Source organism: Colletes gigas, unplaced genomic scaffold (genome assembly GCF_013123115.1).
Source record: "Colletes gigas isolate AHSC1104 unplaced genomic scaffold, ASM1312311v1 Colletes_gigas_Sc00010, whole genome shotgun sequence".
Taxonomy (NCBI): domain Eukaryota; kingdom Metazoa; phylum Arthropoda; class Insecta; order Hymenoptera; family Colletidae; genus Colletes; species Colletes gigas.
In genome coordinates, this window is record NW_025106639.1 from 527,811 (window position 1) to 555,207 (window position 27,397).

The 27,397-nt window shown below is 40.1% G+C and overlaps 1 protein-coding gene across 1 annotated transcript in view; it reads right to left on the reverse strand.

Moving 5' to 3' along the window:
- LOC122397767 overlaps nucleotides 1-27,397 on the reverse strand; it is a 280,360-nt gene that overhangs the window by 121,174 nt on the left and 131,789 nt on the right. The gene's annotated exons all lie outside the window — the stretch shown is intronic.

Sequence of the window (27,397 nt, forward strand, 5' to 3'; positions counted from 1 at the left end):
CCCCATTTCGCGTAACCGTGATACACGAGTCGGACCATCGCGGAGACCAAGACGTTCTTTTTACCACTTTGGCCTCTAGAAACGTACTTTCTCAGAAAAACTATATATCACTAATTCCTCTACTCTTAAACAGAGATCTCGTAATATTATTAGTCAATTTATATTAAATTCGATTAATTTAAAAAAAATTGCATTGCAATGTAACTGTGAATACGAAGGGTTTAGATCGACATACGTGCAAATCTAGCGTTAAAGCAAAAGAAATTAGGATCGGAAAAAAAAGAGGATCGAACGTACGCGAAATTGAATTTCGCGGCGAAAGAATTCGGCGGGTCGATTGAACATTCGCGGATCGGATTTCTCCGATGAAAAAGAGGATTTTCAGGGGGGGTGGAGGCGAACGGTCGCGTGTACGCTTTTTATTTCAGCGCGTTCGCGGTGTATCGAGCGGGGATTCGCCGTTTTTAAAAATCAATCAACGCCCCGGCTCGCCCCGGCAAATACATTTGTTCCCGCGATAGACGGTACCGTTTCGAGTGGCGGAAAGACAACCGAACGGACCGCGCGCGCGCGTTCTGAAAACGGAAACGTGCTCGGAAACTGATAGACCGTATGGACGTGTTATTACGCGGGCGGCGGTCGTTCGTGCAACGAGAAGAATCGCGGCCAGCTGAACGCGGGTTCCTCGAAAGTTACTCGCGGAAAGTTCCCGACCGACGATGACGAAAGAGGAACACTCGAGCGTGTACCCACTTTCCGGTCCGAGAAATCGCCTTGTCTACAAAAAAAAAAAAAGAGGGGAAAAAATAGGAAGTGTTCGGGGCGAGATGCTTCCAGGAGATTGGTCGAACGTCGATTCGGGTTCCGGGCGGTCGTTCGTCGTACTCCGGGCGCTGTTTAAAAAGCAAGCACGTCGAAGTCTTTCGGCCAAAATGGACGAGAATCGATACCCGAACTCCCCTCCGGGAGGGAAACTTGGCCTGTGCGCGTCCTAAATAAAAAAGGGAACGGTTTTGCACCTCCACGGACATGGCGTTCTCTTTTAATTAAGGGGTGAACTGTGATGGGTGAAAATAAAGCCAATTTTACAAGAATTTTTTTCGTACGTGACTGTGAAACTTTTTTTGATAAATGTTTGATGTTTTCGAAAGTACGTTTCTTGAACAATTTTGTATAAGAATATTAATTGTTATAACTATAATAGGAAGAGAGGGGGGCTTTAAAAATTTGTTAGAAACAGGTAAGACAGTAGCTTCAGTTGTACGTACGGATTTTCGAAAATAATTGTTTATTATAAAATGTGTGTTATAAAACCATTATAAAAATCTGTGGATCTTTATGCAAATTCATATTTTTATCGATAGAAGTAACGAAATGGAAGCTTCGTAGAGGGTCGTTTCGACTCCTAAATATAATAATTCGTATCTCACTTTAAGTCTTATATTTTTGCATGTTAATTCTGTAGTTTTTGGAGAATTAAAATTACCCATAAATGCATTAAGCAGTCTAACTCTATGAATGTGAATAAATAACTGCTATTATCAGTGTTAAATTAGTTATCTCTACTACTGACACTGATCGAATTTTTACTGTTTAACACTAGAACTACCGAGACAATTATAGAAATTAAAAGATTAGAATTAGATTAGATCTAAGAGAGAAGAAATGTATAATGCAATGGAAATAAGTATTTATTCATTCTCTCATAGAAAATTATGGAAGATTTTAAAAAATCCAGTCCAGTAAATTTGTTACAATTTTTATTAGAAATTATGGATGGATCATTTTGATTGTCTTGGTAGTTCCAGTGTTGAATAACTCAATCGAGAGTGACGTTCGTGGCAGTATTTCAATATAAATTCAAGGACTATTAGAAGGGAAGTAGAAGAAGCGGCGTAATGGCGAAAACAATATTGGCGGCGATAAGTTTCCGCAGGAGCCAATATCGACGACACGGAGACGGGAGACCGCGATACTGATGACTCTTGTGCTTTGAGACTCCGGCACCGACGGGCTCTGGGGATTTAGCGCTAGAAACTGGTTATCTCCGAGCATGAAATGCGATATCAACTATCCCCGGGTCGTAAGAAAGCAGTTCCGACTGTCGCCGCGGCAATGACAATGCCCGGAGTCAGATTCGGCGCTAATAATTCCTGAATCATCGCGATAAGAATGACTTCTCTGTTGTGGGGATGATTTGTAGCGATCCTTGGGCACCACGATACCGGCGATTTAGTCGTATCCGACGACTCACTGACCCGGTGAGTTAATACCATCGTCTACTGAAACGAGCCACTTACTCTGAACCGTGGTCATGAAAATCGACTCTGACTCTGGACCGTGCAAGGAGACGATCGAACAGTCGTGAAAGCAAATATCGACGATCTTTCACTGTCAAAACCACGGTGACTTCTTTCAAAAATAAAAACCTTGATATGTGTTCACCTTTCGCCATTTGGACAATCTTAAAAGGATTAAACTTCCTTTCAATGAATTGTAAATACCTTATTTGTTTTTAAGGTCTTCGAAATTTTTGAAATTCATAAACTTTGAGTTGAAATTGAATCAAAATCCAAGAATTTAATTTTTCTCCCATTCTTGTAATGACACTTCAAAGTCTTTCCAAATAACATTATGTTCACACGACTGGAAGTACAGGACTACGTGGCGACAGTTCTTGCGCTCGCCGACAGAGGGCCGCGCTCAACTCTCAGTTTTCTCACAAGTGCTCGACCATCTGTCCCTATAAACACATTCTTCGACTACTATAGTTGGAACAAAACACTTCCCTCTCCTTTTCTATCTTTAAACGAATATCAAACCATCACATATACAAGGAACAATAAAAAAGAAGCTTCTCTGTAACCATATTACGAGCCAATATTTACCTCTACCCCTATCATTCAGAGAATTCTGAATCCTCTAGAATTAACAAACAATAAGTGTTGCCCCGAAGTTTGGTGAACCTAAACTATTCGAGCCTGCAACTATCACGTCCAGATTCATCAAAATTTGATTCAATCAACCCCCTGTGCCCGTTTCTCATAAATTTCTCGTCCCTACAAATTACAACCGTTCCGTGCTCGTGATTGCGCGGGAACTTGTCTCGCAATTCGACGATAAGGAATCGATAGTAAGAAGTTGGTAGAACGCAACCTGGCCCCGCAGAGGTAAGACAAGGAGTAGACTCTGGATTCGGCGTACGGGAGGGGTAGCACGCCCGGAGACGGTGGCTCTAATTCAATTATTTAGTTAGGTCAGGTTAGCTCTAGTTGGGTTAGCGTCAGTCGGGTGGCCAGAGGTTACTCAAGGCACTCGTAACTTCTAATTCTATTTACTTACAATAAATTTCCTTCATTCGGCACTTCGTCAACCGCTGTATTTGATTAGCTACCAATCCGGCGACAGTCTGGGTACCAGCGATGCGTTTCGAAACTTTCGACGTTTCTTGAACGCCGTTTCAGACCGGTTCGCCGCAACCAACTCTTGATTCGCGGAATTGCCCTGTAACGCCGCCACTGGAATATTGCTCGATATGGCGCGAAGTTTGCTTGCTAAATGGGAACAAATGCTCCCTTTGAACTATGTATCTAGCTATACGGGGCGTTTCGAAGTATAGAAAATATAGTTTTGCGAAAGTCTATTAAAAATGTGATTCGATCGTTTTAAGAACAGTGGTTCCTGTCCGGAGATCCGAGATTCGAGGGTTTGCAATCGATTGGGAGAATTCGGTGGTGTGTTTAGAAGTTTCAGCCGCTGTGGCGCCAACAGAAACGATATCTGAGCGCGGAGATTCCCGTGGAACCCGAACCGCGTGATTTACGAGTCGAGTGTACGAAAGTAGTTCGCGCCGCGACCAAGTTCGATCGTTCCTTCCATTGAGGTACCAAGACCTTGAAACTTTTTCATCGACCCTCTGGAAACGGGAACCGGATAGCGTTTACTCGGGAGCTCGGTTACGACGCCGCAGAAGGTAATCTTGGTTTTATGGGAGAAATCGATTGGCACCTGTGCGCCGGAAAATCTGTCGAAGCTGTCGCTGCTATAGGGACGCTGAAGGCCCTCTTGTTAACATCGAAAGGGCTGACAAAGGGGCGGGCTGACTCTTAACTTCGCGACCGTAGACGGTGAATAACCTTCTCCCCGCGGAAGGGGAAGAGAAAAAGGTGGGGAAACGATTCTTGCCCTTTGAATAGTTCTTGTTATTATTTGTCCTTTTCTTTTTCTACGCGAAACGTAAGGTTAATGGGAATAAAGAGAAGTTTTTAGCTGTAAAGGAACGCTGGAAATATCGCTGCACAGAGGTACTCAACAAATTGGACGACTTACTTTCAAAGGAACGAAACAGTCATTCTGTTTTTTTTCTTTTTTTTGAGAGAGAGACGAGCGAGGAATAACGGAGTTTAAGGGAGTCTGAAACATAGAGCTTCCTTCTGAATTTCGTATTCGAGTTCTATCGATCGCTTCTAGAAACTTTCTGCGTTTATTTATACGTATCTACGGGAAATTTAAATTTTTTCTGTTGTGTTTTCTGGAGATAAAAATATATTATTGAGGGTTAAGGACAAGTTGACAAATTTCCTAATATCTTAGTTTGTGTCAGTTTTCTCGAGACTGTAACAGATTTTATAAAACCGTATTCTGAAGTGAAATTGTTACTTTCGACCCTTTGAGTGGTTGAGGGCGGAGAGGTCGATGGATCGATTTAGGGATTCTTGGCGGCAACTCGCGTGCTATTTCGAAAGAAAATTAAGAACAATCCTGGGGGAAGGTTCGCGGGATTCGTTACTGTAACGAACTTCTTTCCACGGTTTCGTTTCGAATTCTACCCACGCGCCAGGCTCTCCGAAAATCAGCTTCTCGCGAAACATTTGCTCTTTCGAACCTTTCCTCGGTTCGTAGATGGGCCATTACAGGAGTCTTGGCTGTAACAATAGTCGATACCGAACAAAACAGACTTAGAGACATACACATCAAATGGAAAATTTTTTAGAATCTTCATTTTACAGTACGTGGAAAATTAGTGTCAAAATTGTCTAAAGAATAATTTTGTATCTTAGAGCCTCTTTTCTTTCTTACAGAACCTTTCCATGCAAGAAGAATACATAAATTTGTATTATTAAACACACAATTTCTAGCTTTTACGAACAATACACGTAGGAATAAAGGATCGAGCTATAATCTAGGAATTCAATATCAGTCGAAATCCCAGAATTCCTCCAACAGTTAATTAACATTGTATTATACTATTGATTCGTTTCTTGAATCGCTTTGTACATCTTCACGGAACAGTGCACAAAGCGATATTAAAGCTATTGAAGTCGCTTGTCGCGCCATAAAATCGTCGAAAAATTTATTCCACTCGCGACTACTTCCCATAATAAATATTTCACGCGCCGATAAAGGTTTTGTTCGCGCGTAACGACGGGTTTAGTAGGTTACAGGGGAAGTATTAGGGCCGAACGAGGGAATTCGCGAACCGTGCACTCGCTCCAAAGAGAATCGGGCCGTCCATTCTTTTCGCTCCTCGGGATTCGTTTCCTCTCCGCGTTATTTCATTCACGGGAACTTTCTCTCGAATCTTATGCAGGGAAGTAGTTATTCCCATTACCGTGTTCCTCCTCCTACTTCCGTTCTTCTCGTCTTTGGTTCGATAAATTGATTCGAGACGCGGCGCTTCTTCGTCCATCTTTATTTCCTTCGATGGAAGCGGGCACGAAGAAACGATTAATGAAACTGTACACCGTCGATTTGAATACCCGAAGCCCGTAAGAGGCACTTGAACAAACATTACTGTCTCGATAAGATGACTATTTAAATACTTTTCATCATTGGAATTCGTGATAATTAATTTACGATTGGAAACGATATACACTTTCGTATCTCTTGAAACTCGAATAAATGATAATTATTGGGAATTTTATGTAGAATTAAAAAATTGGAATGTCGGAGACATTAAATGAGAATGTTTCCTTTTCATCGAATTTTTTTTTCGTAAAAAAATATTTTTCTCAAGTATAAATTACGATTGAAATTGGATTATATCCCCGCATATACAGGGTGTTAGGCCACTCCTGGAAAATTCTAGAGGCCAAAATAAGACAAAAATCAAGAATTCGTTAAAAAGTTATTAACGTTTAAAATTCCATCCGTACTGAATTTTTTTCAGGAAAATGGGTAGATTTTCGGGGGTAGGTCCATTCACCAAAAGTTATTATAATTGACCCCCGCAACCGAAAATAATTTTTTTAGAATGATTTGAAATTGTTTAATTTTGTCGAAAAATTTCACACCTTTTCGAATTTTTTTCCCGAAAGTGGCTAGGATTTCGAGGGTATGTCTAATGATAAAAAATGTTTGTAATTGACCTATGCAACCGAAAATAATTTTTTTAGAGCGATCTGAAATTTTTTTTTCGCCGAGAAATTTAGGCACCTACCCTCTGTCGATTTTTCTTTGAAATTAGTTTCTGATTTTTAGTAATTTTGTTTGACGCTCTACAGAAAAGTTGTTTAATACTTTTTTGTAGGTATCCATAAGTTCTACTTCCTCCTAAAATTTCAATTCAATATATTCACTATTCTAGGAGTTATGGCCGTTTAAAAATTGGACCATTTTTAGAGGGGTTTTCTCGCTTTATGGGGTTAAGGAATAATGTTTCGAATATTGTTAGAATCTCTACATATTCTCCACTAAAATACGCGTTGTTTGCCGTTTGAAACATTAAAATCCTCCAATCCGTTCGGAAGTTATGACGTTTTAAAGATATGTATGAAATTTCAGGGAAACATATCAATGCTATGGTCAAACATAATTTCGGTAAGGAATTTTTTTCTTGACAGTGTGTAGGATTTCGAAGGTACATGTAATGACAAAAAGTGATTGCAAGTGACCGCTGCAACTGAAAATAATTTTTCCAGAACGATTTGAAATTTTTTAATTTTCCCAAAAAATTATACATTTTCGAATTTTTTTCTCGAAAGTGGATAAGATTTCGACGGTATGTCTAATGATTAAAAATGATTATAATTGACCCCCGCAACCGAAAATAATTTTTCCAGAACGCTTTGAATTTTTTTAATTTCGCTGAATTTCAGGGGAATCATCTTCATGGTAAAAAATTTTTTACTCGAAAGTGCGTAGGATTTCGGGGGAATGTCTATTCACCAGAAACGCTTATAATTGACCCCCGTAATCAAAAATATTTTTTTAAGAATGATTTGAAATTTTTTAATTTAACTCTTTAATGAAGCGTCAGTCAAGAAATTAATATTCCTGATTTTCATCTTATTTTGGCCTCTAGAATCTCCTTTGCTCTCCTTCTAGCTATAAAAATATAATTCGTACCCTGATCTGTTAAATTAGATGAAAACAACGTTACCATCCGCCTTTGTTGCAACGATAACGCAACAAACGATAGGATAATCCTTCGTTTCGAATTTAGTCCAGCCGGATCGTAGGCTCGGGCTATTGTTCGCCGGCCAGAGGCTGGTTTTCCATGCATAATCGTCGGCCAGAATGCGGAACGAGAGGGAAATCTTGACTGTCGCGGTAAAGAGCGTTATCTCGGCCACATTCGAATCTCTTAATTGCATTATTTGCATGGAGACGAGGCCTGATCTCGCAGGCCGACGATTTTCTTACGAAACTCCGCGCGCCGGAGATTAAACGAATGAGCTGGGTGGGGTAAAAAAAGATCGAGAACAAGCGACGTTAAGCTGTCTGATTCCAGTAAGCACCAGCTTCTTTTCCACGGCCAGCATGCATTATTTATACTTGGACTCGGGGTGCTTTATAAATTTTGAACGAATCGCTGTTAATATTGATAGATCCTCCAGAGACAATTGTAGCGAACGTTGCACGATCATAGATTAAAATTCGTGGCGTCAGAGTTCCTAAATCTGGGCCTTAATGAGCTGAATAAGAGAACGATCTGGATAATTTTGTAGCTGTCTTTTTGGCGTACTTATAAATCTATTCTGATACGTTCTAGAAAGCGGGTATAAATTTGTTTTTAATTTAAGACGAGTGACAGTTATAACTCGCGATTTACGTATTCGGTATCGTCCTATCTATAGATCTCATTAAAATCAGACAGTTCGTTTTGTCGTGATATGAATAAACTGTGACCCACTGTGCGCCGCCACCTATTTCCAGCCAATCATATGACGACAATAATAGCGGCCACTCGAGCCACATGTCGAGATTTAATCGAGAAATCTGTCCACGAGATAAATCTGTTGTCTGTATCTGGGGCGATTGAAATATTTAAATGTTTCCTTTTTAAATCATCGTTCCAAAGGAACTCGGTAAATTCGTTAAACGGGAATTTTACTTCGTTAGCCCAACAGATTCTCAAATTCAATTATCTTGGAAAGCCTCTCGCGGGAAATTTTCTCCCACATTTTCAATTTATTCCTGGCCAAAGAACCACTTTCCCCCCAAGCATAGAAATTTACTGAGAACAATTCTTATTATTCGTGTGTGCGAAAGGTATTACAGAACCCACGGAAACGTTGACACAATGTATTACATGGCCGAGTGAGACAGATTTCTTTTCCAAGAGAATTCAAATGGAAATGGATATATAACGCGGCCATTAATAGTTTCAAATGCGAAAGTTAAATCGGTCTCCAATCAGTGCTTTTCCAATGGGTCAGAAATAAATCCGTTGATTATCGGAATCCATTCGTAATCTGAATTAAGCGCCGACCCCCAAGTGATTCTAGAATTTTTAAATAAATCGTTCGAGCTGGAATGCAGATAATACTCGATCAGTGGCATTCGTTTCCGCGGGCCAATTTTAGTAACTTTATTTTCTAAAAAAATACTTTGCATTAAATATTGGTATAGTGATATTTACACTCACTGTAAAGAAGGCAAAATTCTCCTTTGGAACGAGGACGACGAAAAGAATGGAGAATGCTCGGAAGAATTCGCCCCGGAGGCATAAAATCAGACAGTCGCTAATGGCGTTTACAAACTCACCCTCTTCCGGGCAGAAGCTTTCCCCGTCAAGATTCCGACAAATCAGCGGCGTGGGATCCACGGAATACACACAGAGCCAGAAACAAGAATATCGGGCTCAGACGTGCATAAAGGACGCGTTCAGGGGTGAAATCTGTTTCCTTTCGGAATACACCATTTTCTGGGATTACAAAATACTTCGACAGCCGGCTGGCACAGAGGAGTAAAAGCCTCTGATCGAAAGGCAGTTCGGATGTAAAGGAAATAAAGGGTGCGATGGCGCGCGAAGGGAGAAGCACACGGTGAAAAATTCCGCAACGGGTCGGTACGGGGTTAAAGGTCTCGCGGGGGAGGGAAGGGGGGGGGGGGGCGAAGAAGCTCTGTCAATTTCTTCCCGCTACGGATGTTTCGTCCTTCTCTGTTCAGGCGTGAATCCATATTTTCCCGGGGACCAATATATATCCCAGATACGTAAGTAAACAAATCTCTCGCGAAGCATTACGTCCGCGTCGCGCAATACGTTCGCAGAAATTGCATTTTTATTGACATCCCCCGCCCCATCCACCCACCCAGCCCGTTGCTTTCTTCGATACCGTACGGCCGCTGGAAACGATATCGCAGAAGTCATCGGGGTCACCGGTTATCGAATCGACGTGCAACGATCTCGACCGTGAATAAAATTGTGTCTCGGTCGTTTCTCCAGAAATCGGATCGCTCGTCGCGGACGGGGGGGGAATTCTTTTTTTTTTTTTGGATCTTTTCACGCAGGAAAATCACGTAACACCGATTGTGCCACGGGGAATCTTCGATGGAGAATTCGTGGGATTTCTTTCCGCCATTGTTACGATTTTATGAAATCTAGATAATCGTAGAAGTTTTATGTAATTGTAATCACGCGTGGAGATGGCATTGCAGTGCTTTTGTTTTGGATAGTCTGGTGATGTTCATTGTTGGTGCAGGAAACTCGGAAAGGACGTCTATTATTTAAATAATATAATATGAGAAAGATATGTGTACAGAAATGAAAGTGAACATATTTTAATTAGAACAAGCATGAAAGTACTGAAGAAATGTAGTTCAATCTCTTGGCATAAAATAAACAATAAAACTGTGAGAATTGCAATGTAATATCTAAATAAAGCCCTAAGGAACTTGTATGTAATTTAAAAAATTACTTTTACTACTCCAATCTTTTATTAAATTTCACCAAGAAGAACAACATTGTTCAATATCATCTAGAATTCTCAGATTTCTGTGAGAAAGAATTCAGGGGAACGAGAGATTCTGTAAAAAAGAGTGCCACTGGTGGGAATTGGGGGATGGAGATGCAGACAAAATGAAACCGGGAAAGGGTAAAAGGAGCCAAGAGAGGAATCGCGTTAGAACGCGTCTTGTCCTTCGCGGCGACTCGAAATCCGTGTCTCACGGGGATCTGGAACGCGCGTGCAGAGCGCGTCGATTGCCAGTGAACCGGAAGCAACGTCGGAAGTGGCGGTGTCCTGGACGAGGAGGATTTTTCCATTTCGATCGCGCCGCACAATGGAGGGAATAAAATTTTTGCCCGTCGAGTGACACGTGGATGTAGATAAGACGCGCGTTATCTGTCGCGCTGAGGCAGAGGTTCTGGAAAGCCGACTGGGAGATACTGTCAAAGGGGAAAACACGGGATTTCGGTTCCCATCGATAAATGGCGAATGGAACTCCAACGACCGTAACTAGTACGAGCTTTTCAAGCTGGACAAAGCTGGATAGATCGCGTAATGAATAAAATTGTCAAAGTAGTACTGTACAAAGTAATTTTTTAAATTTCTACTACCCCCATTTGATTGTTTGGGTATTTTTTAAAAATTGTTGTGCTTTAAACTTTCACGTAAATCTAGTTGATGAGTCCTGATGGTTATATTTTATCCAGATAAGTGGAATAGAAGCATTACTAAACAGTCAAGTAGTAAGAATCGGTTTTCGGTCAGGCAAGTAGTAAGAATCGAAAATTGGTCGGACAAGTAGTAAGAATCGAAAATTTATCAGACAGTAGTAAGAATCAATAATCGAGCACACAATTGGAAAAGCTAAAATTCGAGCATTCTGAGGTCAAATACAATGACTATAGGTCTCTGATCACAAACAATGGAAAATACACAAACGCTACAAAATTTCATACTAGTTTAGTACAAATTAATATGTGTCGTAGTTAATAATTTTTTTTGAGACAAAAATGTTATTTACAGAGGTTGTAGTGTCTGAGGGAGTACATAATATAAATTTTGGAGATGTAGAGGAGATATAGGAGTCACTTTTGTTTTTTAAAATGGAACCATCGTAATCTTGAGAACTAAAACGATCCGGAAACGTTTGTGGTTTTGGAGCTACTGAATCCTCGAGTCCAGATTTGTAACGACAGGAGACAGAGACATTAAATTAACGATGGTTGGAAAACACGGTGGAAAAAGTGACGGTTGGAAAGCGTGATTGTTCAGCTCTGACGAGGAGTTCACGCAAATATGGGACAGGCACTATCCGCGGTATCAAGAAAAGAAATCGCTGTAGGTCCGGAGCAGCTATCTGTCCGGATGAGGATTCGATCTCAGGATCACGGAGACACTTCTCGAGACGTCTGTCGACTCGAAGCGTTTCGTGGTCGAGACAACGAAGTCATCAAAAGACGTAAACTATCCTTGGAAAATTTACCTTTGGTAAACTGATCAAACAATGTTCAACGTTCTCAGATATTTTTCAAAAATATTTGCACATTCTCCGTATCACAAAAAGCCTTTGCAACGCCTTAACAAAAGATTTTACCATAACAGAGTCGTGGAATTCTGTGATTTCGAAACTCGTGCGTCGCTGAATGAAGAAACTTAACGCGGAACGCAGAGAAGACGACTCCCCCTCCGTAACAAAGTGCGTACGTTTCGAACAACTTTGGTCGTTTATGGGCACGTATTCGAGAGAGTTCGCCTTCGTTAGTCTGAACAAGCATGTTTTCGTAGAAGCCTTCGACCACGATATTTGGATTTTGTTTGATAACAAATAAAAATGAAAAGTATTCTAAAAGAATTCGTACGAAAATTAATTATGTAAAGTTTCTGACACGAACGGCTTGTAACGGAGTGAACAAAACGTACGTTAATTTCGAAATTCTCGTTTCCAACCGTTTGTATTCGGTCCTTTCCGGTAATTAACAATTCTAAAAAAGCGCAGCATAAAAGGGGGGTTAGAAAATTATTTCGAGAGGCCCTTCATGACGTAATTAACAAACTGGAAAAAAATATGCCCGGACATAAGTTAAATTATGAGACAGAGAGAGAGGTTCGCACATTCATTACTAAATTAATGGCATCGCCTTTTACCAGGCAATTCAATTTATGTTAAAGTACACTTTTCACATTTTATTAATTCCAAGAATCTTCCGGCGTGTGAATCTTTCCCGTAACACGCTTTCTTTCGAAACGTTTAATTCCATAAGTTGACCAAATAAAAAAGGTCGAAACGTACGCGAATTTAGACACAAATACACGCTTTATAAAGTGCTTATTATTTACCCTCGAAACAATATATGAAAGGAAGCTTTTTTGGTTGCGAACCGAACCGTCGTGCTCGACAGGGAAACATATCAGCGATAAAATATACTTTCAAGACAGATCCTTTGTTTTAATCGCGAACCGTAACTTTGAAATTAAACCAGTAATAAATTAAGCTCGTCCGCGGGAGAAAGACGAAATGGAAGCATTTGTCTCTTCCTCTTTTCTCCGTTCAGTTTCCATCGGACGAACTTTTTTCCCCGCGCCTGGGTGTCATTCAATTTTGATCGATCGCCTCCCTCCCCCGTACCAACCCCCGGCGTATTCTTTTCTCCCTCCCCTCCTGCACGATGGAAAATACATTGACCCAGATCCAGCGCGCGAGGAACAAAAAGCCTCGACGCGTTCGCGCGAGAGACGAAAAATCTCCCGAGACGCGGGACCCGTGTCGCGGGGCATCAATCAACAAGAATAATTATTAGGGGAATACGTGCTCGAGATCGCGGGGGTGTTGCCTATGGAAGCTACGAAAGGACCGAAAATCGATTACAACGTGAAAACGGGCCCGCAGAAAGCGCACAAAGCTCTTAATGAAACGCGTTCGGGTCTCTTGGGCGCGTCACAGCGATCCAGAAGCACAAGCATAATTATCACTTGGAACATGCTTCTATGAGCTGCTGACTAACGTCGTATCGATGCTATCGATAGTTGAGAATGCATCATTTTTTATTAGACATCGTCCATCTTGATTTGGCGATTTTAAATTAAGGGGCCATTCTACCTTGTAGGCACGAAAAATACATGTTTCTTTGTGATTTTTTTTTACGGGCTATTAAAGAGAGATTAATTCCGTGTTTTATAGATACATTTATTATATATTTAGCTATATTTACGAATTTTTGCAACGCATAATATCTATTGATTACGCTGTTTTTGTTGGTCAACGAACAACAGTTTTTAGGAACGGCGCCCGACTGCGTATGTGATATCTTGCGAACAAGTTACCCGAAATCCAAAAACCAACGATATTCTTAATGTAGATGAGTGTGGTTATAGCATGAACTGGAATTTTTTCAAAAAAATGGCAAAATTGCAGCTATTTTACGAAAAAATTCTGAATATTTTCATATATTCGGTTGCTTTTTTGTTAATAAAAGAAAAAGTATTGCATATATTGCAATTATCCTAGTTCATGCTATGGGGAGACCAGTTCTAAAGATACTGTATAAATTTCATGTTGATATCTTGAATAGTTTTTTCGTTATCACATACGCAGTGCCGAAAAATGCACATCCAGTAATACCTGCGCGCGATACATTTCAGGAGGCTATAACTTCGTTAGTTTTTCAAATTTCAATTTAATATTTGGTAGATATATTTTCGAGACTACATACTAAAAGAAAATGCAAAAAAAAATTCGATTTTTTAAATCCCACAAGGTAGAGAGGCACCTTAAGGATCGAAAACTGGTGTGTGTTTCTGAGGTTTTGGGATTCTACTTTGCTGTTCGATTTTGATGATACTGTAGTGTAACACTAGTTGGTATACAGGGTGTTCCGTAGCATGTGGGACCCACTTCAGGACCTATTTCTAGATTCTACACACGAAAACAGAATAAAAAATATGCACTATTTTTAATAGACATCGTTCATCTTGATTTGGCGATTTTAAATTAAGGATCGAAAACTGGTGTGTGTTTTTCAGGTTTTGGGATTCTATTTTGCTGTTTGATTTTGATGATGTTGTAGTGTAACACTAATTGGTATACAGGGTGTTCCGTAACATGTGGGACCCACTTAAGGACCTACTTCTAGATTCTACACACGAAAACAAAATAAAAAGTCCTATACGACCTTGTTTTCGAGCTATGACGAGTTTCAGTGTTAAATTGTAAAAAGTATACTCCATTGGATTGTTGCAAATTTTCTGAGGATTTCCATAAGAGAATGAAGAAACATTTATTTCCATTTCTAGTGTTAACATACACGAGACTGAAATTCTACGTACGTCCCCTTTCTACGTTTACAAAAATCGCTGTCAGAACTTTTCTACCAAAAGCAGAACGTGCACCAGTCGTGTCTGAGTCGCGTTTGGTATCAGTCGGACAGTAACAAATTTTCCTGCCAAAGGTCGGAGTAATTTCTTATCGAATCGCACGAACGTGGATCAGAATGTATCGTATCGGTACCGTCACTAGCCGTGACCCCGACGCGGTGGCTTTTCCGCCCCCGCGGTCGAAGGTCTTGTTTATTGTTCGATGGGAATCGATTCGGTAAGTGGGCCATCCCCGACAACGAAGGCGCGAAGCCGTTGACAGGGTGTCGATAACCCTCGAACCGGAGGAAATGGAAAGAGGAGGGGGGTGGGAGGGTGGCAATCGGACTCGTAGAATACCGATAATATCTCCCTTTTGCCGGGATTGCTGAAACGGGGGTTGGCGGGGACGGTTTGAAGTTCGATGCATCCCACGATCTTCCCCGTCATAACCAGTCCACGTACCAGCAACCATACCCCTCCCCACCCTCAACCATCCACCGTCCTCGTTTCGATTCTCAAAACCGTCACGCGAAACTCGATATTAAAACTCCGCTCGAGTCCCGGCTTCTGCTTGAATTTCGAGAAACCGGGGATTTTAATCGACGAAACTCGCCGCTTCCTCCGATTGTAACCCCCCCTCCAACGCCGGCGTTTCGCGTCGAGGAAGTTTTTCGACTTCGCGGTAGAGGCGGGGGTGGAATTCATTAAGCGCGAGTCCCGTATAACGCCGCAGCCACGATGAGGTTATATTGCTTCGTCGATACTACGGGCCAACGGGGGTTTATAGCGCGGTTGCGCTACCCTGGAACGAGGGATGTAATTATGGACGAAGAATGAGAATGGATGATACGTGTTTCTTCGGGCTATCGGTTCCGGTAATACACGCGTTGTTGTCGAATTTATTGGGACGAGCAAATTCCTCTCATTCGGGAAATCGGTAATGAGGAATGCCACGATCGATGCACGTGTCTGTTACTGTAAAGGTTGGAAGCCATTTAGGAAGCATTAAAACTAAATTTCGTGAACGACTCGAATGACTCGTAACAGATCTACAATAGAACTAGAAAACTGAGTTCGAAAATTGAGACGTTCAGAGAGATAAATCTGAATAGTATTTTGTGAATTTTAGCAAGGCTACTTTCTGTACGAGTTTGACTCGTCATCAAGGCTTATTAATTAAAATCAATTTTTACATTCACGAGGCATTCGTGAAAGAAAGTGACCACTCTTTGTAAGCACAAATTTAAACCAAATTAAATAGTATACGTTTGAAAAATTACATTAAATTGTACGTCAAGGGGTGAATAGACGATGGAAAAACACAAGGTTGTTATAGGTAGACTGGGGATATTTATGCATTTATGGGAAATGTAAATTTCCTAAAGACTACAGAATGCACTTAATATGCAGAAATATGAGGAATACGTAAAATACGCATTATTGTAGGGGTTGAGACAACCCTCTACAAAGCTCCCGTTGCATCAATTCTATTAACAAAAATATGAATTTGCATACAGATACACAGTCTAGTTATTAATTCCTGAGCTAGTACATAACACAACGCTGCAAATACAATATGCACATTTTCAGGGGTCAGAGTTCACTTTCATACAGGACCAAAAATAAAGGGGATGAAACGTTGATTCAATGCTTAAATGAACACTTTGACAAGACACTATGGAACTACAAAAATGAATTCTACAATTGAGGAAAATAAATTTAAATAGTATTTAGTGAATTTTAACAAGATTGCAAAAATAAGTACTGAAACAAATTTTAAGTTGTATCTTCGATGGCCTGAAATAAAAATTTTAATTTTCCTGAATATTACACAGTTCAGATTCGAACATCTTATTTTTTTAAACACACTTTGTGAAGCTCTCATAAGGTTCAAAGAAATTTTTCCTGATGTTGAACACGAAATTTTCGTTGTATCGTGGAAAATGTTTGTCAGACGCCGCGTTTATTTTACTTTAACGCGCTCGTTAAGACGTCGATCGTTCGAACGGCGAACGGGCAAGCTCGAGGTGTTTCCAATTTACGTTCGTGAAACTTTGATGAAGTTTTGGCCAGTGATTCGAGTCGCCATAACCGGCGCGGCAGATGGTAACGCGTCGAATCAATTTAGAACGATCGCATGTTTGACGCGATTTGCGGGTTTTCGCGTACATAGGCTGACGCGAACGATGATCGACCATAACACAATGTGGGAAGTTCGGCGAACATTCTTTCGATGCAACGAGGGAAACCAAAACTTCTTTATTTCCTCGAATTTGCAACTCGTGTCGAATCGATCGAGTATCATAATGGAGACCGCTAATAATGCAAACCGTCGTTTCTGCCATGTTCTCGATAATGACAGTAGCTTGTTAACAACTAAAGCGTACGGTCGAATTCAGGTTAAATAATGCCGCAACTACACGGAGCGAGCAACGAATTAGAAAACACGAAATAATTAATATATTGAATGAACCTCTTCGACTCGTAACATTTTCACTGCAATTTCCCGGGCGTCGTTCGTTCTTTAAAAAAATTCTTTTCACGTTAGCCATTCGATGTTCGGATGCAATTTCGAGACACCGTTTTTGAACCTTCGTCGAAACTTTTGGGACAAAGAACGATTCCGTCGTAAATAGAGAGCTGCAAAGGTTAACGTCGTTAAGGCGGTCTCCGAGGGGGCGAGAATAAAATTCGTAGTCGGTTAAAAAGGGCCGTTTTAATACAATTTTCGCCGTCTCGCGATTCACTTTCGTATCGGGCACACCGGAGCGCCAGCCATCGCGTTAAAACGAGCCCGCGGATTATGAATGTTCGGCGCGCAAAGGAACGATGGAAAATCCTGAAAATTAAGTGCCCCCGGAGCGACTCGTGTTCTTCCTTTCAAGGATGGCTTTTGATGCTCGGCTCTCGGAGGCCCGGGCACTGTGGGTTCAAGCGAAATTACCTCGGCGGTTGCCGTAAACAGGATACTTGAAAGGATGCCGGATTATAATCCCAAAGGGGACTCACTTTCGTACACCACTCGCAGACGTTCTGCCTAAAGTTAAATGTGATTTGCTCTGCCCTCGGTGGACAGTTACGAATCGCATAAAAGTTTACGTGTTTTTCGGTACGACGAAAACCCGGAATTCGTAACATTCAGCCCTCTGTATTCATATTAAAAGAAAACTCGAAAATTAACGAAGTAATCTCGACGACACGCTGTGAACAAGAAACGAGATTTCTCGACGCCTTTGCAGGGAGAAAATTTGCTAAAATTGCACCACTCGGTACGCTTTATCCCTTATTTTAATATCGAAGACTCGGACTTTAACTCTTTTCGTAAGTTCTTTAAATTTATATATTAATGGCACGAATTGGATTGTTCGATTATTCTGGAATGAAAAATATTTCGACTGTCTTAGTAAAATATAGCCAAATGCATCGATGCGCAACTGCGAATAAAAGTAATACAAAAGCATAGAGTACCTACTGCATCAGCCGTGTCAAACTCATTCTGGCCTGGGGGCCAATTTGCTCTTTGCTAACGCGATTCGAGCTCCACTGTTATTTTACAGCAGTCGAAATTTTATACCACTATCATTGTTATATTAATACAAAAAGAAGAATATATATACAGGGTGTTCGGCCACCTCTAGCAAAAATTTTAATGAGCGATAGTAGAGGCCAAAATAAGACGAAAATCAAGAATACCAATTTGTTGATGGAAGCTTCGTTAAAAAGTTATTAACAATTAAATTCAAAAATTTCAAATCGTTCTGGAAAAATTATTTTCGGTTGCGGGGGTCAACTACAATCATTTTTGGTGAGTACACATACCTCCGAAATCCTATCTACTTTCGAGAAAAAAAATCGAGTAGGTGCTGAAATTTTTCGGCGAAAAAAAATTTTTCAAATCGTTCTAAAAAAATTATTTTCGGTTGCGGGGATCAATTACAATCATTTTTTATCATTACACATACCTCCGAAATTGTACGCACTTTCGAGAAAAAAATACCTTACTGAAAATCCAATTAGGTGCCTAAATTTTTCAACGGAGAAAAAAAATTGCAAATCGTTGTGGAAAAATTATTTTCGGTTGCGGGGGTCAATTACAATCAGTTTTTGTCATTAGACATACCCACGAAATCCTGCCCACTTTCGAGAAAAAAAATAGAGAAGGTGTGAAATTATTCGAGAAAATTAAAAAATTGCAAATCGTTGTGGAAAAATTATTTTCGGTTGTAGGGTTCAATTACAGTCATTTTTGGTGAATAGACATACCCCCGAAATCTTGCGCATTTTCGAGAAAAAAATTCAGTAAGGGCGGCACTTTAAACGTTAATAACTTTTTAACGAAGCTTCCATCAACAAATTGGTATTCTTGATTTTCGTCTTATTTTGGCCTCTACTATCGCTCATTAAAATTTTTGCTAGAGGTGGCCGAACACCTTGTATAGAGTCAGGCACGAATTAGTCCCCCACGATTTTTCTTATCCTTTCGACAAGAAATTGCAGCTACTTAAATATCAAAATAAATTTATCTTCCATAGAAAATTAAGGTTACTGTTATATTTCTGGAGGTATTTTTAACTTCATAGTATTGCAGGTGACGTCGAGACGAATTCAACGACTTTCAGATGACAATATTTGAAATAATTCCAAGGACTCAATTTCAGAACTTAACACGCAAAATAGAAGGAAAATTTATACTTAGTATTATATGTATCATCGAATTATTTTAAATATTGTGGCAATCGAATCGTGGCAATTTTTTCTTCAATGCCATCTGGCATCATCGTGTAGCAAGTCGTTAACACAAGAACTACCAAACCAGTCAAAATGTTCGTAATTTCTAATAAAAACGTGTAAAAAATTTACTCGACTGAATTTTTGAAAATTTATCGTAATATATAAACACTTATTTCCATTGCATTATATATTTCTTCGCGTATCTATCGTTTCAATTTCTTTGGTACAAATGAACACACTATAATTGTCGGTAGTTCTAGTGTTAATTTCGTGTCGACATCGTCTGCAATACTATGTTTTTATGAAATTAAAAATACCTAGTTCCATTTAAAAATACAACAGTGACCTCAATTTTTTGTCGAAAATCAATCTATTTTTAAATATAAGCAACTGCAATTTCTTGTCGATTAAATACTGATCAACTTCGATATAGAAATATTTTTCTCAGACTAATTCGTGCTTCAGATTTTTTAAAGCCATACAGAATGTAGATCTTTATAAATAACATACGGTGTAGATTCGAGTGCAATTAGAACGGAAACGAGAAGAATCGTTGCCAGAATTTTCAGTAGAAAATGTCGGACCCTGCATTTGCAAGATAATTGTCTCAGTGAGTCGTTTTGCAAAAACATAACCTGTCCATTTGGTAATGACGTGGACGGTAGACGTCCGTCGCGCGTTTTTGTCGTTAGGTCACGTAGTCTAACACTGGTATGGCTTTCATTTGGTACGAGCTGAGACAGCAACCTTCCGGTCATCCTTTATTCCCGAGGTCGCGAACAGATTTAGAGAGAACGAACGTGAACTGGAACGACCCCGCTCACGAGGAAACTGAACCGCTCCGCTTTCACGACTTTCCGCGAGAACACGTATCTACGTGTGGATTGTATCGTCGATCCCTCGAAATAAAACGGAAATTATTTCGATCTCATCGATCGAGCACCCTCGCTACGGAGAGACTCGAAATTACCAGCTCGCGTGGAACGTAATTTCAGATTTGTTTCTCACGTCTCTCGATGACACGAGGAATCCGTGCACTGAATTAATTTAATATGTTTTCAGGCTTGAATTTAGATTGTGTGTGTTTAGGATTTTTTAAACGATCACATACTGTTGATTAAAAATGGTAAATGGAAGGAATAAATGACTGAATTGAAAGAAATTTGAATTTGATTGAGATTTTCAGCTGAGCATTCGACGGAAATAAAGAAACCTCAAACGACCATGAATTGTAGATTAAAAATGTTAAATGGAAAGAATAAATGACTTGATACGAAACATCGCTTATTGTATCAAATTTGAATTTGATTGAGATTCGACAGAAATAAGGAAACCTCAAACTGTGGTGGGAAAATAATGCAAGCCTTGGAAGTTTCCTCGACAAACGCGACCTTAGAAGTTATCCTTTTCATTTCCCATAAATACGAAGCTTTCTAAATGTTCTGTACGTTTGCTCGATACCAGTGGCGTATTATCAACTCTTTATGTTGATAATCAAAACGTTCACGGTTTAATAACAATATTTCCACGGTATGATTTAACGTTGCACTCAAGAATTTTACTTTCTGTAGAATTTACTTCTAAAACTTCGCCGTGCTTTTGTTATGTTTAGAATAGACCTAATTATAACTTTCTTAACAAGCGTGCTCGGGTTCTGCGTATAAATATATTTGAAAGTTTCCCGTGTGAATTTCTACTTTCAAAATGAGAATCAACGCAGAATTGCTATTAAGTTTAGAGGTAGCCTTTGGTTCCGTTTCTCCATTGTGCGAAATTGATAATCTCGTATTAAAGCTTTACCCAACGAAATGAACAACGTTTAACCAGAAACTGAATTAGCCTCGAAACACGACTTTCATCCTTTTACTGTGAAACGCTATTCTTTTCATCACACTCTTCCAAATAGAATAATCAAAATAAAGTATCGAGCGTCTTTCTTGATACCACGTATTATTCTTTCTAAATTTTACCACGTATAAAAGACTTTACGAGTAATTCAAAGTTAGGGGACCCTACTCCGCTCGCCACGCAGCAAAAGTCGAAGGCACTCGATAGAAAGATCGAAAGCTAACGTCAACGAATAAGAGGAATACTCGAACTTCGCCAAGGAAACGAATATCCGAAAGTTTGGAATTTTTGAAGAGCCGTGTCTGAGCGTCCGGGAGTTTCGAGCTTTACAAGGAACTTGAGAAGTCGTAGCAACGCGAGCGTTCATAAGGAAACATCGAATATTCCCCGCGTCTATACCTATATACGGATACGTATCTCCGTAAAACATTTATCGTGCTAAACGCGGAAGCTTGTTCGAAAGGCGGTCGCGTTTTCGTGCTTAAAAATCCCATTCCCCGGGAAACTTTGCTTTTATCAGTCCACTCTCGATACGAAATCGTATAAAACGGGGAACGAAGCTCGGAGCTTAAGCAAGGCGTAAAAATTAGGGCGAAACTTCCCATCGTGTCCGGTGCAAACTCTACGTGATTGGCGTGACAATGGCCACGCACGTATACACGGTCATGCGGTTGCGGTGTAACTGGTTTACACCGTTTCGATCGTTCGCAAAGTGGAAGTCGTTAGTTGACGCTCAGACAGGGGTGGAGGTTGGATACTGCAATAAAAGTAAAAAGGGTCGAATCCGTAAGTGGAGCACGTCGAACAACACGGTAAAACGAGAACTAATGCTTGTACAAATTGCATCGTACATTGTTAAGTATACTGGGTGTTCGGCCAACCATGGGAAAAATTTTAATGGGAGATTTTAGAGGCCAAAATAAGACGAAAATCAGGAATATCAATTTCTTCACTGAAGCTTCATTAAAAAGATTAAAATCATTCTGATAAAATTGTTTTTGGTTATGAGGGTCAATTATAAGCATTTTTGGTGAATAGACATATACCTGAATTTATACTCACTTTCGAGAAAAAAATTCGGGTAGGTGCTGAAATTTTTTGGCAACAAAAATTTTTCAAATCGTGCTAAAAAAATTATTTTCGGTTGCAAGGGCCGATTACAATCATTTTTGGTCATTACACATACCCTCGAAATTCTACACATTTTCGAGAAAAAAATTCATTACCGAAAATATCATGTCTCACCATTTATTTAGACGTTCTACTGAAATTTCATAGGTGCCTTTAAAACATCATAACTTCCGAATGGATTGGAGGATTTTAATGTTTCAAAATGCAAACTACGCGTATTTTAGTGGAGAATATGTAAAAATTCTAAGAATATTCGAAAAAATGTTCCTTAACCCCATAAAGCGAGAAAACCCCCCTAAAAATGGTCCAATTTTTAAACGGCCATATCTCCTAGAATAGTAGATATATTGAATTGACATTTTAGGAGAAAGTAGAACTCATGGATACCTACAAAAAAGTATTAAACAACTTTTCTGTAGAGCGTCAAACAAAATTACTAAAAATCAGAAACTAATTTCAAAGAAAAATCGACAGAGGGTAGATGCCTAAATTTCTCGGCGGAAAAAAAATTTCAAATCGTTCTAAAAAAATTATTTTTGGTTGCGAAGGTCAATTACAATCATTTTTGGTGAATAGACACACCCCGGAAATCCTTCGCATTTTCGAGAAAAAAATACCTTACCGAAAATACAATGTCTGACCATGAATGATGATTCCCCTTAAATTCGGCGAAAAAAAAAGATTTCAATTTGTTCTGGAAAAATTATTTTCGGTTGCGGGGATCAATTACAATCATTTGTTATCATTAGACATACCCTCGAAATCCTACCCACTTTCGAGAAATAAATTCGAAAAGGTGTGAAATTTTTCCACAAAATTAAAAAATTTCAAATCGTTCTAAAAAAATTATTTTTGTTTGCGGAGGTCAATTACGATCATTTTTGGTGAGTAGACGTACCGTCGAAATTCTAACCAGTTTTGTGAAAAAAATTCAATAAGTGCCTAAATTTTTCGGCGAAAAAAAAGAATTTCAAATCGTTTTAAAAAAATTATAGTTAGTTGCAGGGGTCAAATACAGTTAGTTTTGGTGAATAGACATACCCTCGAAAACGTAGTCATTTTCGAGAAAAAAATTCATTACGAGTGGAAGTTTAAACGTTAATAACTTTTTAACGAATACTTGATTTTCGTCTTATTTTGGCCTTTAAAATTTTGTATTAAAATTTTTCCCAGGGTTGGCCAAACACTCTGTATAAATTGACAGATATACAGAAGGTTAATTTTAGTATGAATAATTGCATGGATTAATCCTTTACATTTGGATGTACACTCTAAGGAAACACAACGATATTATAGTTTAAAAGTAATTATATAGGACAAAATTCATAAGCAAAGAGTGTAAAAAAGGATACGTTTGCTTGCAGTATTTACTATCTATTTCCTAAAGAAGAGTGTTTGAGTTAATTATGATTGGATTTGAATAAATACAGATATGATTGATTGAGGAAGAGTCTTCCTAGCAAGAGCAGAAATTTAATGAAACATTGCAGAAATGAAATTAATCTATTACTGATATATTCAGACTTGGCTGCCTAAAAATATCCTATGACATTAATTTCTTCTCGAACGATTTAAATAATCAGTATATTCGTTGAGTCAACGGTTGCACGGCCGTATGGAAAATTTTAAGCGGAGGAAGCAACGCCGCGATTTTCGCGTTGAGGCGTCCCGGGCACGAAAACCAAAATTCAGCGTAAAAGAGAATAGCTGGGTTGCTGTTTCGCGGCCGCGAGCGCCGGGAACACGGTAACTTTGCATAAAGATAATCGCGGTTTCGGTACGAGGAACGCGGTAGAGATAGATAGAGATAGGAGGGAACGTACTATTTATATGGAGGCGTAAGCTCATTTTGCTCGGTCTTCATACAGCGGTGAGTTTAAGTGTTTATAAGGTGCTTGGAACTTGTGCAACCCCGACGATCACCAGACCAAAACGTTATCCAGACATTGGCCCGGGTAGCCGCGTCTCAAGAGAATAGCATGGTTTCGACCTACGGGAGAATGGAAAACGGATTTCCGTGGTTTTGGAACGTCCAAGTTTCTAGGAAGATCCTCCTTCGCTTGCACGTTAACGAGAACAACAAGCGCTACAATGACGCCGATTAATGCTTGGACCCGGTCGTCTCTTTCCGTTGTCCTCCTCGACGCTTAATTGGATGTCCCACCTTGTGATTCAGAGCGCGGGGAAACGCACGAATCTTGCACAATTCGTTCGAACCACTCCGCGCGGCTCTATTAAAGGAATCATTGGAACTACTGGTTCGTGGCAAACCGCGCGCGATACGTTTAATTAAAGCGCGACCGGTGCAATCTGTTTTGCAAAACTGAAAATGCACGGAATTATTTTCAAAGTGTACGAGAATTAACACTAGGTTTACGTTCAGATACTAGATCCAGCGTTACAGAACTCCTCATGAATATTACTTGTTAGCAATTTATGTTGGATTTAATTGATGTAGGATGGAATTTTTTCAGCGTACAGGACTTGAAAATTTTGTCAGAATGTCAATACAATCTCAAACTAAAATCTGATATTATTTCTATTAATATTCTTTTTACACAAAATTCGCGAGGGTCTTCCTGTTTCGTTTTTAAAGAAGGACGTGTCCTAAACCGTATAGGTGAACTGAAATTTCTTTTAATACCTCGAGTATTACGTATATGTAGTCGTGGTCCGCGTAGAGTCGGACAAAGCGTAAGCGAGAGGGATCGAGGGTTCTACGCAACGTTGCACGTGCCGTAAGGTTTTGAAGGATGCTTGACACACGTACGGCTATCCTTCGAGTAGCATTCAAGAAATCCCGAAGCTTCTCAGAACCCCAGATATGAGAAAGATTATTCTTTCAGCTGAACAAAATGATATTTTCAATCCAGTTCAATTACACTGCTTTCGAAACCAAATTCCTCGATGCCTTATAAAAAAATTCATAAATTACATCAGAAAAGATGAGAAAAATCAACATTTACTAACAAGATTCGTTAAGAAACGTCAAGGTTACACAGTAATTTATGCCTCATAATAAAAAATTTATTTTAAATTATCAAGCTGGATCAAACGTACTCTAACTTCATAAATATTGCACATCAGAAAAGATCAGAAATGAACATCTATTAACAGGATTCGTTAACAACAGACAAGGTTACTCAGTAATTTATACCTTATAATATAAAATTTATTTAAAATAATCAAGCTGGATCAAACGTATACTAACTTCATAAATATTGTACATCAGAAAAGATCAGAAATGAATATCTAATAACAGGATTCGTTAAGACATGTCAAGGTTGCACAGTAATTTATACCTCATAATAAAAGATTTATTTAAAATAATCAAGACCAACTCTAACGTCATTAACTATATACGGTTGACATTCTCCACTTAAATTAGAAGTCACACCTGTCTCAAATTATTTCCTCAACGACATCCACGATGAATTTTCGCCTCGACTTTGGGGCACACCGAGAGACACCTTTGCAAATTCCGCGACGATCGGTTCCCGACAGAACTTCTCGACCACGTCCGCAAACTCCGAGCTTCCAGGTGCCCCGGAAACACCACACGCTTCCAGAGGACCTGCCTGGAAGCGATCACGGATTCGTTCTCGCCGACTCAGACGGTCGGATGTGTCGCCGGGGACACACGATTCATTAGCGACGGCAATTTAGCCAGCGCTTCGGTTAACCGTAGGCGTAAGTAAAGAGCCCCGGTCCGTTTCGGACGAGGAACGTTCGCGGGCTCGGTTATTTGCACGCGTCGCGACGCCTCCGTCGGACTGACGTCCGCGCGGAACGTGCAAACACGCGGTATATCGTCCCGTTTATTAGTTCGCCCGTTATCGAAATGCATCGGTCGCGAACGGGGGGTGGGGGGCCCCCTCTCGAAGTCGAGATCAAATATCTGTCGAGCAAACTCCGGGCAATATCGTCATGAATGTCATTCACGGGGCTGATGAAGTTTGCCCGGGGCCTCGTTAATTCGTGCTGGATCGTCACCGCGAAAACGCGTTTAACGAGTAACGCCATACTGGGCCGTGCCCCGGCTCGTTAAACCGGCCGTGATTATGTCGCTGGGGCACACGAATTAACCGGTATTAGGCGGGAAATATTAGCGCGTACGTACCTTCGCGCGCTCAAAGGGATCGCGTGATTAGCCGCGGAGATTATATTTCGCTGATTGCCTTAGCCGGGGGAGAGAGCCCACGGGGAAACGCCGAGTTCAATTATGTTTGTTGTTGCGGAGCGCGGAACCGCTCGCGTCGCGGATTCGACGGAATTTGACGCACGCGTTGCGTAACTGGGATTTCCTCGTTGGAATGGCCTCGAGACGATGACGTTATTCGGCTGCGTCTCTGCAGGCTCGTATTTCGATAAATCAACGGAAAGTCGACGCTGGGGTAACCCTGATGGTACTTTTATATAAATCTGGGCGTTAAATCGATTGGTGGATGGTAAATTTCGATGAGGATCTGCTATCAGGTCCAGGATGTTGGTTGAGGAATGCACAGTGGCTCACAAAAGGACAAAAACTGAAGGAAATGTTACTAATAAGAAGCGAACAGGACGTCCAAAGAAGTTAACGCCCAGAGAAGAGAAAATTTGTATCTCAAGACTCCTATGTGACTTTACTTGCAGTCTTATTTTGAAAACTTCAACCTAACGTGTGTATTTTATTTGTTAACTATGTAGATTGGAAGCTGGTTACTTTCGTGAGCTACTGTATATACAGAAATGGCTGGATGGTCTAGTACTTGTGAGAAAAGTGGAAGTTGAGCGTTGCCCTCTAGCGATGAACGTGGGAACCTTCGCCATGACGTAACCGGAATCAAACGATTAAAATATGCAGTAATGATCCTTGATTTTAAGAAATACTCGGATAAGTGGTTCTCAACCCATATTTTGAATGATAGTTGCTTGAAAAGACTCAGTGATTGGAGCCTACATTACGAAATATGCTCAATATCACTTTTCACGCGTAGACATTTCTTTCAAATGTATACAATTTGAAAGAAAAGATTATTTGAAGGGAAAAGGGCTGGCGATATGGACGACGTCGAGTCGAACGGAGTAATGGAATTCGCGTGCAAACAAAAGGGAGGGGAACGCGAGTAAAATATGGTAATTCTCTCGCATCGTCGAGACGCGATTCACGGGTAGATAGATAG